The sequence below is a fragment of the Balaenoptera physalus genome (genome assembly GCF_965194825.1).
Source record: "Balaenoptera physalus genome assembly, chromosome: 1".
Lineage (NCBI taxonomy): Eukaryota > Metazoa > Chordata > Mammalia > Artiodactyla > Balaenopteridae > Balaenoptera > Balaenoptera physalus.
In genome coordinates this window covers 79,151,115-79,166,405 of record NC_138882.1, presented here as the reverse complement: position 1 = coordinate 79,166,405, position 15,291 = coordinate 79,151,115, and the positions used below count along the sequence as shown (strand labels likewise).

Here is a 15,291-nt window from a genome sequence, read left to right as displayed (position 1 = left end):
GGGGACATGGGTCCGAGCCCTGGTCTGGGAAGATCCCACATGCCGCGGAGCAACTGGGCCCGTGAGCCACAACTACTGAGCCTGCGTGTCTGGAGCCTGCGCTCCCCAAGAGAGGCCACGACAGTGAGAGGCCTGCGCACAGCAATGAAGAGTGGCCCCCACTCGCAGCAACTAGAGAAAGCCCTCGCACAGAAACGAAGACCCAACACAGCCAAAAATAAATAAAATAAATAAATAAAAATTTAAAATAATAATGGTGGTTCTAAAAAAAAAGAAACATTCCTGAAGTGTATCTCGTGTTACTAAGTATCGTCTTATTTCTACCATTATCTCTCTAATCTTTCAGATACTGCACAAAAGAATTTTCTGGCAGTAGTCATTTATTTAAAATGGAAATATTCTGTTGGCACTGTGCTTGTCATCAAGCCTTGGAATTATCATTGAGAGATCAGGGCCCTTCTCTCAGCTCTACCCAGACCCAAGCTTCTCTGTGACTTTGGGCAAAATTCTTAGCATATAAACCTCTTTCTAAGGTTAAAAACAAATGAACCAGCAAATGTAAACTTTCCTGTGTGAAGTTAACCCGTTTACTAGATTTGGTCCTCCTCTACCCTGCTTCATACTTGGCCATACTCTGAGGATGCAAAGGCCAGAGCTGTATCCTTGTCCTGGAGGAAGATCCAGGCCACAAGGAGGTGACAGACCAGATAACCTAACACAAGACTGTGTGGCCTGTTCACAGGCAGAGCACAGCTTAGTCCTGACTGGATTCCGAGGAGCTCAGACAGCCTCCCTTCAAGACATTTAAGCAGTTTGTTTAAGAATCAGGACTGGGTAACGCTACTTTCGTGAGGGGAGGTTTATCTATTCTGTTCACTTAAGTATTCCTAGCATCTATACCAGTTCCTCACATATAGTCGGTGTTCAGTTAAAAAATTTATTGAATGAATAGTGAATTATAAAAAACGAATGATACAATAGGGGCATATAAAAGAGATCATATACTTACTTCTCCCTTTAAATTTTCATTCAGGTCTTTCTCATGTGAAAATGAATTAAAAAAACCTTCCCTTGGAACTGCATCCCCATTCTCATAGCTCTGTCCTTTCTGTAACTAGGCTTTTAATTTCACTTGCTGTTTTCATTTCACCTCAAAGCCAGCTTTTGACTTACTGTGACCAAATTTCTACCCTACCATGCCTCTGAAATTATTCTTGTTCTTTTTTTTTAAAATTAATTAATTAATTAATTAATTAATTATTTTTGGCTGTGTTGGGTCTTCGTTTCTGTGCGAGGGGTTTCTCCAGTTGCGGCAAGCGGGGGCCACTCTTCATCGCGGCGCGTGGGCCTCTCACTATCGCGGCCACTCTTTTTGTGGAACACAGGCTCCAGACGCGCAGGCTCAGTAGCTGTGGCTCACGGGCCTAGTTGCTCGGCGGCATGTGGGATCTTCGCAGACCAGGGCTCTAACCCGTGTCCCCTTCATCGGCAGGCAGATTCTCAACCACTGCGCTACCAGGGAAGCCCTATTCTTGTTCTTAAATACCTTTTAGTAAATCTCTATTCAGTGCCTATGACGTTCCCAGTCTGGGACTAAAGTGCTTTGGTTGGTAAAGGTAGTGGATATGTTCCTGGCTTCTCTGAGTCCACCCTTGTGGACCCTGGAGGAGTCTGTATTTAACCGCATGAATCTCCTCCTCTAATGCCAGGCCCAGGAGTTAACAGATTTAAGGCCAGATCTCATGGGATCGTATTTTCTCTCAGGGTTTGCTGAAAGTAAAGGTGATGATCCCACCCATTTGTCATGTAACAAAGGGTATTTGTAACTTAGCCGAAAAGACATATTTTTTCATGGAAGTACTGTGCCTATCACTGAAGATAGAGACTCAACTTGGTGGATAGTCAGGATCTTGCCTGGGACTTCTTCCCATAGCTGCCCAGATGTGAATTTCCAGCCTTTGCCTTTGAAATGAAGCCAAGGGGGAACCAGGGGTTAGGGCTCTGGGTGAGAAGACGTAAGAATCTTTAGACCCAGTTCTTAGTGATTCCATATTAAGTTTCTTTGTTTGGGTCAGTTGAATGGCTTCTACAAAACAGAAAACCGGCTGCTTAAAATAGCCCCTGGCTTTTTATTTGTTAGTTTAAGCCAGTGATGGAAATACTCTTCCAGGTGCTGGGAAGGCTGGCTGCGATGGGAGGAAGTCAGCCTTTGGAAAACCATTACAGTATCAGCGGACAAATGGTCATGGAAGATGCTAGAGAGATAGTTCAGGACCACCCACACAGTGGAAAGATGTTGGGAAACAGTCATCCCCGTCCAGCTCTCCAGTTTCTCTGTAGGCTGAGAATGGTGTCCATTTCCCTTGTTACAAAGGACAGGGTAGACGTGTCATCCGAGGAGCTCATAATAACAAATGCCAAACTGAAGTATGTATGGAAAATTGGGAGAAGGTACTGATTTAGATTTGGGAAAGTTGGGCAAGGCATTGACCTCTTATTTCATCCCAGCATGTTTTAGGGGGATACTTAACTGTGTGCTGTGCAGGCAGGCAGATAAAAAGATAAAACATTGTCCCCATCCTCTAGGAGTTCATGGTGATTCATGGGAAATTTTATTATTTTGTCGCCTATTGTAGGCACCCAAGAGGTGGTCAGTACCATTAGCAAGAGACAGATTGAAGTCAATACTTGGTGAGTGCATTGAGCTTGATAGGTAAACTATTTGACGTCACCACTCAAAAAAGAGACATCAGGACGATTGATATCCTGTAAGGGGGACCACTTTGGTGGAAAAAAGTTAGGAGTATGAGATCTTCATTTGTGTCCTGTCCCTTCTGCTTGCTTTTGGGCACAGTTCACCAGTGCAGCTGCTTCACCAGGGGCAAATATGTGGTTAAAAGTGAAAGTGGATTTTTGGGGTAGTGAAAATACTCTGTGTGACACTATGATGGTGGATACGTGTCATTATAAATTTGTCCAAACCCATCGAATGTACAACACCAAGAGTAAAACCTAATGTAACTTACTGACTTTGGATGGTCAATGTAGGCTCATCGATTGTAACAAATGGACCACTCTGGTGGGGGATGTTGATAGTGGGGGAGGCTATGCATGTGTGGGAGCAGGGTCCATATGGGAACTTTCTGTACCTTCTGCTCAATCTTGCCATGAACTTAAAACTGCTCTGAAAAATAAAGTCTGGTCAAAAGGTACGAACTTCCGTTAAAAGATAAATAAGTACTGGGAATGTAATATACAACATGATGACAATAGTTAACACTGCTGTGTGGTATACTTGAAGGTTACCAAGAGAGTAGATCCTAAAAGTTCTCATCACAAGGAAAAAAATGGGTTTTCTCTTTTTTTTCTTGCATCTACATGAGAGGAAAAATGTTGACTAAACTTATTGTGGTAATCATTTCGCAGTACGTGTAATTCAATTCATCATGCTGTATACCTTAAACTTATACAGGGCTGTATGTCAATTATATCTCAATAAAACTGGTAGGAAAAATAAAGCCTATTAAAAACAAAATAAAACCAAGCATAACCTTAGTTCTAGACACAGGCCTATTAATAAAAGAAATAATATAGGCACTTGTGATTCAGGAAAAAAAAAAGTGAAAACGTATGCAATTTCCCCTGGATTCCTCAAAGTGTGTCACCATGAAGTTTGAAAATCTGATAAAGCCAACGGAAGAGGAGCGTCTGGGAACCCATCAACATAGTGACAGCTGAAAATTTGCATGCGTCCACAGCCGTTTAACTTAGTTCCAGTTTTGGGTTCTTTCAAGTTCCTGTTAATGTTTGTTCTTTTTCATATATGAATGTATGACTTTAGGGAGAGTTGACTGGGATAGTTTTTACTGCAGTAAATAACTGTTGTTGAAGGGTATGCCCCTTCCCTTATGAGACAAATAAGCTCTGGGGGTCTAATGTACAGCATGGTAACTATAGTTAATAATACTGTGCTGTGATCTTGAAACTTGTAAAGAGAGACGATCTTAAGCATTCTCACTACACACATAAAAAAGTGGTAACTATGTGAGGTGGTGGATGTGGTCACCTGCTTGTGGTAATCATTTCACAAAGTAGACATATATCAAATCACCACGTTGTCCACTTTAAATATATAACATTTTATTTGTCAATTATACTTTAATAAAGCTGAAAAACAGTTGTTGAAGAACTACTTGTCTTCTGCCTGTTTACCTACATCCCAACACTTTATTTCTGTTCTCTAAAGTGAAATCCAGTTAAAAAGGAAGCAGGGAGAGCTGACTCTGAAGATTTCATTTTCCAGGACCCGTCAGTAGTTTGGTGCTTCTGGTTGGCAGCATATCGAAGAATTTGATACCAGGGAATCTGCTACCTGGAATTGAAATGTTCAGGTGGTTTTTATTCTATCTTGAAGGAGGTCCCTAAAATAGAGCTTCTCAAACTTTAATTGTGCCATGTAGCAAGCATGAAAATCACTTGAAGGTTTAATAAAAACGCAGATTCTGATTCAACAGGTCTAAGATAGGGTCTGAAATTCAGCAGTTCTAACAAGCTCCCAGGTGTCTTAGCTCAGGTTGCCATAAAAATTACCGTAGACTGGGTGGCTTAAACAACAAAAATTTATTTTCTCACAGTTCTTAAGGCTGAACGTCTGTGAGCAGAGTGCTCATGTGGTTAGGTTCTGGTGAGAGCTCTCTTCCTGGCTTGGTGGAGGGCGAGTGAGTTCTGGCCTCTTCCTCTTCCTATACAGACAATAATCTCATCATGGGGGCTCTACCCATAAGACCTCATTTGAAACTAATTACCTCCCAAAGGCCCCAACTCCAAAACCATCACATTGGGAGTCAGGACTTCAACATATCAATTTTGGGGAGAACACAATTCAGTCCATAGTGCCAGGTGCTGCTGCTGTTGTTCTGCAGAACTTACTTTAAGTAGTAAGACCCTAAAAGAAGCTTTGTGTTCCTATGACAGCTTGAGGGGCCCAAACATCCCTTACTTAACACTGAGATGCTGGATCCAGGAGATATGTTGAGATCTAAATTTCATGAGTATAATAAATAGTTTGGTAAACTCATTGTTCCTTATATTATAGAATTGCACCATCTACATCAAATTGTCATTTATGAGACTCTTAAATGATATGTTGTGATATGGCCTTATGTGTAGAGTTTATGCAAAGCAATTCATTGGACCTCTTAACTGACCCAGAGAGACATTCATAATGACATAGAAAAGATCCAAGCTAGTGAGACTTTATCACTAGAGGCCACAGAAATTAAAGGAACAGCTTACAATAAAAATTATCTGACCATAAATTTCTTGCCAACATGATCAATAAAACAGAGGAAATTCAAGAATTTTACCAAGTTTAGAGAGTTTCAGATAAGCTTCTTTAATGTGTTTCAATACTTATATTAATTGCTATGGGCATAGAATGAAAATAAACTGTAACAATATACCAATAATTTACACATGCTTTCTCAAGTTTCTTTGTGAAAGTCATTGAGATTACTATGCAGTCTTTGAGATCATAATGATCATGTTCATTATATTACTGGAAGCTGCCTTATCTGTGTCCAGTGTTTTCCATTCATTTTAGTCATTCAACAAATATTTGTTGAGCATCTTCTATGTGCCAGGAACTATGCTAGGTATTGGTGATATGGCAATGAATAATATAGATGTGGTCTTTCTTCACAGATACTGATCACATAATATCAAATGTGATGAATGTAATGAAGGAATAATGGGACCTTATAATAGGAACCTAACCAAGAGGGGCCAACTGGGAAGGTTTCCTTGAAAAAATGTCATTTCATCTCCATGGAAAAACTTCTGCTTGAAAACATGGGGCGCAAGAACTTTTTCACCAGGAAGAGCCTCTCTTTCTCTTCAGTGAGGAAACTGTGTCCAAGTAATTGCTAAAAAGTGAGTGTCAAAATCATGGGACTTTAGGAAGTTGTCAATAGGTTTCCTGGAGAAATGAGGGAGTTACTTTATTAAGGTCAGTGATGGTAACTGAAATAAAAGTTATAAAAAATATTTTAAAAATAAACAAATCTTTTGTTTTAAGAATAAAATAAAAAGAGATAGGGAAAGAATAAAATACCTAAGAATAAAATTAACCAAGGAGGTAAAAGGCATATACTCTGAGAATCATAAAACACTGATGAAGGAAACTGAAGATAGTACAAATAAATGGAAAGTTATCCCATGTTCATAGAATGAAAGAATTAATACTGTTAAAATGTCCATACAACCCAAAGTAATCTACAGATTTAATGCAATCTCTATCAAAATATCCAAGACATTTTTCACAGAACTAGAAAAAATAATCCTAAAATTTATATGGAACTACAAAATACCCTGAATAGTCAAAGCATTCCCAAGAAAAAAGAACAAAGCTGGAGGTAACACTCCCTGACTTCAGACTATGCCTACAAAGCTACAGTGATCAAAAAAGTATGGTACTGGTATGGTAATAAAAACAGATGCATAGATCAAGGAAACAGAATAGAGAGCCCAGAAATAAACCCATGCATTTATGGGCAATTAATCTACAATAAGGAAGCAAGAATATACAATGGGGAAAAGACAATCTCTGCAATATGTGGTGTTAGTAATACTGAACAGCTACATTTAAAAGAATGTAATTAGAACACTTACACCATTTACAAAAATAAACTCAAAAAGGGTTAAAGACCTAAATATAAGACCAGAAACCATAAAACTCCTAGAAGAGAACACAGACAGTATGCTTTTTGATATAGGTCTTAGCAATATCTTTTTGGATCTGCCTCCTCAGGCAAGGGAAACAAAAGCAAAAATAAACAAATGGGAAACTTAATCAACTTAAAATCAAACTTAAAAGCTTTTGCACAGCAAAGGAAACTGTCAACAAAATGAAAAAGCAACCTACTGAATGGGAGAAGGCATTTGCAAATGATATGTTTGATAGGGGGTTAATATCCAAAATATATAAAGAACTAATATAACTCAATATCAAAAAAAAACTTGATTAAAAAATAGGCAGAGGACCTGAATAGGCATTTTTCCAAAGAAGACATACAGATGGTAAACAGGCACATGAAATGATGCTCAACATCATTTATCATCAGATAAATGCAAATTAAAACTACAGTGAGATATCACCTCACACTGGTCAGAATGGCTATCATCAAAAAGAACACAAATAACAAATATTGGCAAGAGTGTGGAGAATCAAAAAGAACACAAATAACAAATATTGGCAAGAGTGTGGAGAAAAGGGAACCCTTGTACACTGTTGGTGGGAATGTAAATTGGTCCAGCCACTGTAGAAAACAGTATGGAATTTCCTCAAAAAACAAAAAATAGAACTACCATATGACCCAGCAATTCCAGTCCTGGGAATATATCCAAAAAAGAAAACACTAATTTGAAAAGATATATGCATCCCAATGTTCATAGCAGCATTATTTATAATTTCCAAGATACAAAAGCAACTTAAGTGTCCATCAACAGATGAATGGATAAAGAAGATGTGAGATACACACACACACACACACACACACACACACACACACACACACACAATGGAATACTACTCAGCCATAAAAAAGAATGAAATTTTGCCATTTGCAACAACATGGATGGACTTGGAGGGTATCATGCTAAGTGAAATAAGTCAGACAGAGAAAGATAAATACTGTATGATATCACATAAGTGGAATCTAAAAAATAAAACAAGCTAGTAAATATAACAAAAAAGAAACAGACTCACAGACATAGAGAACAGACTAGTGGTCACCAGTGGGGAGAAGGAAGAGGGGGGAGCAAAATAGGGGTGGAGGATTAAGAGGTACAAACTACTATGTATGAAATAAATAAGCTACAAGGATATATTGTACAATACAGGGAATATAGCCAATATTTTATAATAACTATAAATGAAATATAACCTTTAATATTGTGAATCACTGTGTTGTACACCTGAAACTAATATAATATTGTAAGGCAACTATACTTCAATTAAAAAAGAGAGAGAGAACGAAATTTTGCCATTTGCAGCAACATGGATGGACTTGGAGGGCATTATGCTAAGTGAAATAAGTCAGACAGAGAAAGATAAATACTATATGATATTGCTTATATGTGGAATCTAATAAGTATAACAAACTAAGTGAATATAGCATAAGAGAATCGGGCTCACGGATGTAGAACAAAAACTAGTGTTTAACAGTGGGGAGGAGGGTAGGGCAATATAGGGGTAGAAATATAACCAATATTTTGTATTAATGGAAAGTAACCTTTAAAATTGTATAAAAACAAAAAATTTTTAAAAACCAAAAACCAAAAGCAAAAGAACAAAAGCTCTCTTTGGAAATCTAAAAAGAGAGAGAGAGAATTAGAGAACCTAATGTGCCCTGCTGATATATATGTATATACCAATTGCTCAAAACTAAAGAAAAGAGGAACTTGGCAGAAATCTCTCATGTTTAGACCACAGAGTCCATACCTGGTACTCGCCTGTCCTCAGCTGCCATGGTTCTTCCTGAGAGCAGGGTCTTTGCCTTGCCAAAGCTTATAACTAGTTGCTGAAAGTGTGTACTGTTTGAGGAAAATCCTGAGTTAAGAATTTTTAGTTCAGAATTTTATTTTCTTTGCATTTTTAACAAGCCACATGGAAACCCTACTTTCCAGAATTCCTGGAATGACACATATTTGACTAAAAAGATGCCCACGAAAGCCTGCTGGGTGCTTCAGGTGGGACCTCACAGAGTTTTAGCATCTTGGAAGGTCACTACTTGTTCAGACTTTCTATTTTTATCAATTAATCAAGGGGAAATAATGGAATCAAACTAGCCATACATACAATTATAAATAAGAATGCTACTTTATTAATTTATAACAGCTGGTAGGTCTAGTTTGGGAGCTGGGTTGGTCAGCTGTACAGGAATATTCTTGGTGAGGCAGATCAAATGGGTAAATTAGCCTCTTGTAGGGTAAGTACAGAACAAGACAGAGGAAACTGTAAATTCTGAAAGGACATGACTAAGTGCTGTAATACTTCAATGCCCTTCTCTCTTTATCTACACACTGTACCTGGGGGACGTCATCTGGTCCCATGGCTTTAAATACCATTGTATTCCAGATAACATAGCATAGTGGTAATGCACTTGGGCTCTGGAGTTAGCCTGCCTGAGTTTTTCTTCTGACTTTACCTTCATTAGCTGAGTGACCATGGGGAAAATTTCTCTGTTTCTTCATCTTTAAAATGAAGATAATAATACAGTGCTAACCCCATATGGATGTTGAGAGTATAACTAAGAAAATACTCATGAACCACTTAGATAGTGCCTGGGACACAGTAAGCACCTAATAAATGTTAGTTATATGCCAAGTACTCTCAAGTCTCTATTTCTAGCCCTCATTTCTCCCCAGAACTCTAGAACTGATTCCCTGCTCAAATCTGCTTCTTTCCTGGTGATCACGTTTCATTAAACAGCATCACCATCCACTTACATGCTCAAGCTAAAAAACATAGGACTTACCCTTGATTCTTCTCTTTTTCTCATTCCCCACATTCAGTCCTTCTGTCTGCTCCTGGAACACATCTTGCTCATTTTCAATGCAGGGTCTTTTATTAGGTATTCTCTGCCTGAAATGCTGACCACTTGACCTTCTTTTGCCAGACTCTTATCATTTAAATGTCAACTTAATGTCACCTCCAAGAGAGGCTTTCTATAAACAGCTCAACCTGTAATAGCCTTGGAAGATAAAGATAGTGTTTCTCTGTGAGCAGAGGGCAATGACTTAACCAGACTCTTGAGAGTGGCTCTGTGTCAGTAAGCGAGGCTTTGCATTTACTTTCCATTTCACGTGATGGGCCCAGGCTTGAGCAACCAAACTTCTGATTTTGGTTTACCCAAAGCTCTATTTCCTCACTACTGACAGCATTAATTTTAACTTTGGGGATACCTTGACTAAGTGAACACTGCCTTATCACCTTATGGCTGGTACTTGTGGGGTTTGCTGTTGCATTGTCGCAATAACATCTCTTCCTCCTCCCACTCAGCAGAAAATGAACAGTCACACTACCAAACGTAAAACAGATAGCTAGTGGGAAGCAGCCGCATAGCACAGGGAGATCAACTCGGTGCTTTGTGACCACCTAGAGGGGTGGGATAGGGAGGGTGAGAGGGAGGGAGATGCAAGAGGGAGGAGATATGGGGATATATGTATATGTATAGCTGATTCACTTTGTTATAAAGCAGAAACGAACACACCATTGTAAAGCAATTATACTCCAATAAAGATGTTAAAAAAAAAAAAAAAGAAAATGAACAGCCAACACCATTTGGACAGCTTGCCTCAATCTTAACTCTCACCTCTCAGCCTCATGAACAGGTAGAATATGCAGACACTTACTCCTCAGCTCTTGCCCACTACTTGCCCCCAAGTATGGGGTTCAGAGAGCTTCTGGGTTGGTGAACACATCCACCAATTGAGAGAGTGGGGCCACCCCAACTCCATGGGGACAGAAACTCCTATCCTCAGGACCCTCCCAGACTTCACCCTATGTATCTCTTCATCTGGCTGTTCATCTATGTATTTTATAATATCCTTTATCATATAATAAACTGATAAACATAAGTGTTTCCCTAAATTCTGTGAGACATATTAGCAAGTTATGGAACCCAAGGAAGGGGTCATGGGAACCCTGGTTTATAGCTGATTGCTCAGAAGTACAGGTGATAACCTGAGACTTGTGATTGGCATCTAAAGTGGGGGTAGTCTCATGGGACTGAGCCCTTAATTTGTGGGATCTAACGCTAACTCCAGGTAGGTAGTGTCAGAACTGAATTGATTGCAGGACACCCAGCTGCTGTCATGGAGAATTGCTTGACATGTAGGAAACCCACACTTCGGGTGTCAGAAGTGAAGTGTTGTGAGTGTAGCAGTATGAGAGTAATAGAGAAACACACAAGACGCAAGAGTGTGTTTTTCTTTACAAAGGTACGTTGAATTTTTAAAAAGTGTAAGATTGAGGGACTTCCCTGGCGGTCCAGCCAGTAAGACTCCACGCTCCCAATGCAGGGGCCTGTGCTCGATCCCTGGTTGGGGAACTAGATCCCATACACATGCCGCAACTAAGAAGTCTGCGTGCTGCAGCTAAGACCCGGTGCAGCCAAAATAAATAAATAAATAAATAATTTTAAAAAGTGTAAAATTGAGGTGAGAGGGCTACTTATAGGTGAGACGAGTGAAAATTTGCCTCTGATTTTGTGCTCTATGGTCATTGTGAAGTAGTTTACGGTCTTTTTGTTTGTTTGTTTCTGCATATTCTGCTCAGGTGGCAAAACATTGCCTCACCAGAGTGGGTACTCTTCTGAAAATTAACTTTTAGACTGACTCTGGCTATGCTTTTGGGTACTTCATTAATTGTAAAAACAGGGATTTCTCACTTCTGGACAAATAAACATTTCTCAAGTTCTTTTCTGACTTTCTGTTTTAGTTATTTATAAAATGGTTAGTTTGGTTAATAACACAGCCAGGGCTGTGGTCATTTTCTATTCATAGGTATCTTTGTTCTTATCTTTATCAGCTGACGATATTCCCCTGACAGTTCTGTCAAATATTGCTCTACTTCAAAGTCAGAGCCCACTTTCTGAATTCTTGGAGACTAATATGGTGTTTTGTGTTCTTTTTCTTTTGATACCCAGATCATCTTTAGGGCTTCTCAGATGGCTAGGTGGCACCAAGCTTGTGTAGCCTATCACATGGCACACATGAACAAAAAGTTTTCTAGGAATTATTAGGCATGGCTGGTTTGCTTCATGGGTCCAGAGCTGCTCAATGGAATTGTACAAGTTATCCTACCATCAGGTCTCAAGGGAAAGAAGACAGCTCATTCTCCCTCATGGGGTCTTTGGTAAATACTTGGGTTGATTTTATACAAGTGAAGTTCTTTAACCTGCATATGCTTTAGTGACCATGTGTACCTTTATAGCTTTATAGCATGTTCATAAGTAAGTGCTTATGACCAGTGATGGTCAGCAAATGATTTCTAAAGACATTATCTCTCAGTTTTCAATATCTTTGTCTATTGATAGTCATCAGGGCACACATTTTGTGGGAGAGATGATAAAATTTGAAAACCTCGAGATCCTATGATTTCACTGCCTATTTCTTCCAGAATGAAAAGAGGGCAATAAAACATCAATATAGAACTTAAAAAAAAACCAAACTGGCCTAAGGTTGTGTCAGTTTATTTATCCAAACCACAGTGGCCAGACGTTCTGTCCATAACTTTAATGAACATGAATGTTATAGCAGATAGAAGGCCAGAACTCTTTCCAAATGAAACACCAATGGGTAGGCCCATGAGTTGTCTGGTCACTCATGGCCACACACTAGTGAAACACCCATGTGATGGATAATGTTGTGTTAAATTATTGTAATGTGTTAAGGGCAATTCATTCACAGGTTCAAGAAGCCCTGACTCAATGGATTAAAATCAAGTTACATTTTCAGAAGACATTGCTTGAACTTTGCAGAGAGTTTTCAACTTTTGTTGAAAAGAAAGTCTCATTTCTGACCTCATGTGTTTGTTCCTAAAGTGTAACTGGATTCATTTATTTGTTCCTAACTAGATTGTGCACCTAGTTCTGCCCCTGCACAACCCCTGTACCACTACCCTCCACTGAAAAGTTAATAATTTCTTGTGTATCCTTCCAATTTATTTTTATACAGCAGGTTCTTATTAGTCATCAATTTTATACACATCAGTGTATATATGTCAATCCCAATCACCCAATTCATCCCACCACTACCCCCACCCCCTGCGGCTTTCCCCCCTCGGTGTCCATACATTTGTTCTCTACATCTATGTCTCAATTTCTGCCCTGCAAACCAGTTCATCTGTACCATTTTTCTAGGTTCCACATATATGCGTTAATATATGATATTTGTTTTTCTCTTTCTGACTTACTTCACTCTGTATGACAGTCTCTAGATGCATCTACGTCTCAACAAATGACCCAATTTCGTTCCTTTTTATGGCTGAGTAATATTCCATTGTATATATGTACCACATCTTCTTTATCCATTCAGCTGTCGATGGGCGTTTAGGTTGCTTTCATGACCTGGCTATTGTAAATAGTGCTGCAATGAACATTGGGGTGCATGTGTCTTTTTGAATTGTGGTTTTCTCTGGGTATATGCCCAGTAGTGGGATTGCTGGATCATATGGTAATTCTATTTTTAGTTTTTTAAGGAACCTCCATACTGTTCTCCATAGTGGCTGTATCAGTTTACATTCCCACCAACAGTGCAAGAGAGTTCCCTTTTCTCCACACCCTCTCCAGCATTTGTTGTTTGTAGATTTTCGGATGAAGCCCATTCTAACTGGTGTGAGGTGATACCTCATTGTAGTTTTGATTTGCATTTCTCTAATAATTAATGATGCTGAGCAGCTTTTCTTTATTTTTTTATTATTTATTTATTTATTTATTTTATTTAAACAGAAAGTCACAAAAATCATAATCATCCTCATCAGTTCACTCAGTCCCATGTAATTAATTTTCTTTTTATCTTAACCTTTTGTTAGCAGTTTTATGAATTCATCAGTTTTCCATTAGAGTTCTGAAAATGCTTATTCATTCAGTTCAGCAGTATAGTCAGTTACCAGAAACCTGTACTTGTCAAGAGTCTTTTCCATGAATTCCTTGAAGATGAAACCCTTTTATAGGAACATTTTTGCGAAAGTATCAGAGTACACCCAGAACTGTCTGTAAATGACAAAAGACTTAAAAATGACCATGGTTAAAGATTTGATAAAAGTTCATAATAATGTAATTGACAAGGAAATTTAGTTATTTCTGAGATATACATTTTAAAGTAATAACTAGAATTATGACTTATAACATTATACCAGAACATATAAGAGTTTTAGAAATTTCATGTAATGTCTGAAACATTTATATTAACATATTTCCATACAAATAACCCAAAGAAAGTTTAGTATTAGTTTTTGTTTGTTTGTTTGTTTGTTTTTTAATACTGCACGTTCTTATTAGTCATAAATTTTATACATATCAGTGTATACATGTCAATCCCAATTGCTCAATTCAGCACACCACCATCCCCACCCCACCGCGGTTTTCCCCCCTTGGTGTCCATACATTTGTTCTCTACATCTGTGTCTCAACTTCTGCCCTGTGAACCGGTTCATCTGTACCATTTTTCTAGGTTCCATGTACATGTGTTAATATACGATATTTGTTTTTCTCTTTCTGACTTACTTCACTCTGTATGACAGTCTCTAGATCCATCCAAGTCTCAACAAATGACTCAATTGCGTTCCTTTTTATGGCTGAGTAATATTCCATTGTATATATGTACCACATCTTCTTTATCCATTCGGCTGTCGATGGGCATTTAGGTTGCTTCCATGACCTGGTTATTGTAAATAGTGTTGCAATGAACACTAAGGTGCATGTGTCTTTTTGAATTATGGTTTTCTCTGGGTATATACCATGTAGTGGGATTGCTGGATCATATGGTAATTCTATTTTTAGTTTTTTAAGGAACTTCCATACTGTTCTCCATAGTGGCTGTATCAATTTACATTCCCACCAATAGTGCAAGAGAGTTCCCTTTTCTCCACCCCTCTCCAGCATTTGTTGTTTGTAGATTTTCTGATGATGCCCATTCCAACTGGTGTGAGGTGATACCTCATTGTAGTTTTGATTTGCATTTCTCTAATACTTAGTGATGTTGAGCAGCTTTTCATGTGCTTCTTGGCCATCTGTATGTCTTCTTTGGAGAAATGTCTATTTAGGTCTTCTGCCCATTTTTGGATTGGCTGCATGAGCTGTTTATATATTTTGGAGATTAATCCTTTGTCTTTTGATTCGTTTGCAAATATTTTCTCCCATTCTGAGGGTTGCCTTTTGGTCTTGTTTATGGTTTCCTTTGCTGTGCAAAAGCTTTGAAGTTTCATTAGGTCCTGTTTGTTTATTTTTGTTTTTATTTCCATTACTCTAGGAAGTGGATCAAAAAAGATCTTGCTGTGATTTATGTCAAAGAGTGTTCTTCCTATGTTTTCCTCTAAGAGTTTATAGTGTCCGGTCTTACATTTAGGTCTCTAATCCATTTTGAGTTTATTTTTGTGTATGGTGTTAGGGAGTGTCCTAATTTCATTCTTTTCCATGTAGCTGTCCAGTTTTCCCAGCACCACTTATTGAAGAGACTGTCTTTTCTCCATTGTATATCCTTGACTCCTTTGTCATAGATTAGTTGACC

The 15,291-nt window shown here is 38.5% G+C and overlaps 1 long non-coding RNA gene across 1 annotated transcript; it reads right to left on the bottom strand.

Moving 5' to 3' along the window:
• Positions 1-1,241: 1,241 nt before the first annotated feature.
• Positions 1,242-11,197, bottom strand: LOC309639788. The gene is made up of 2 exons (XR_014251854.1): positions 9,537-11,197; positions 1,242-4,372 (listed from the first exon to the last, which is right to left on the bottom strand). It is a non-coding gene; the product is annotated as an uncharacterized lncRNA (long non-coding RNA).
• Positions 11,198-15,291: the final 4,094 nt, after the last annotated feature.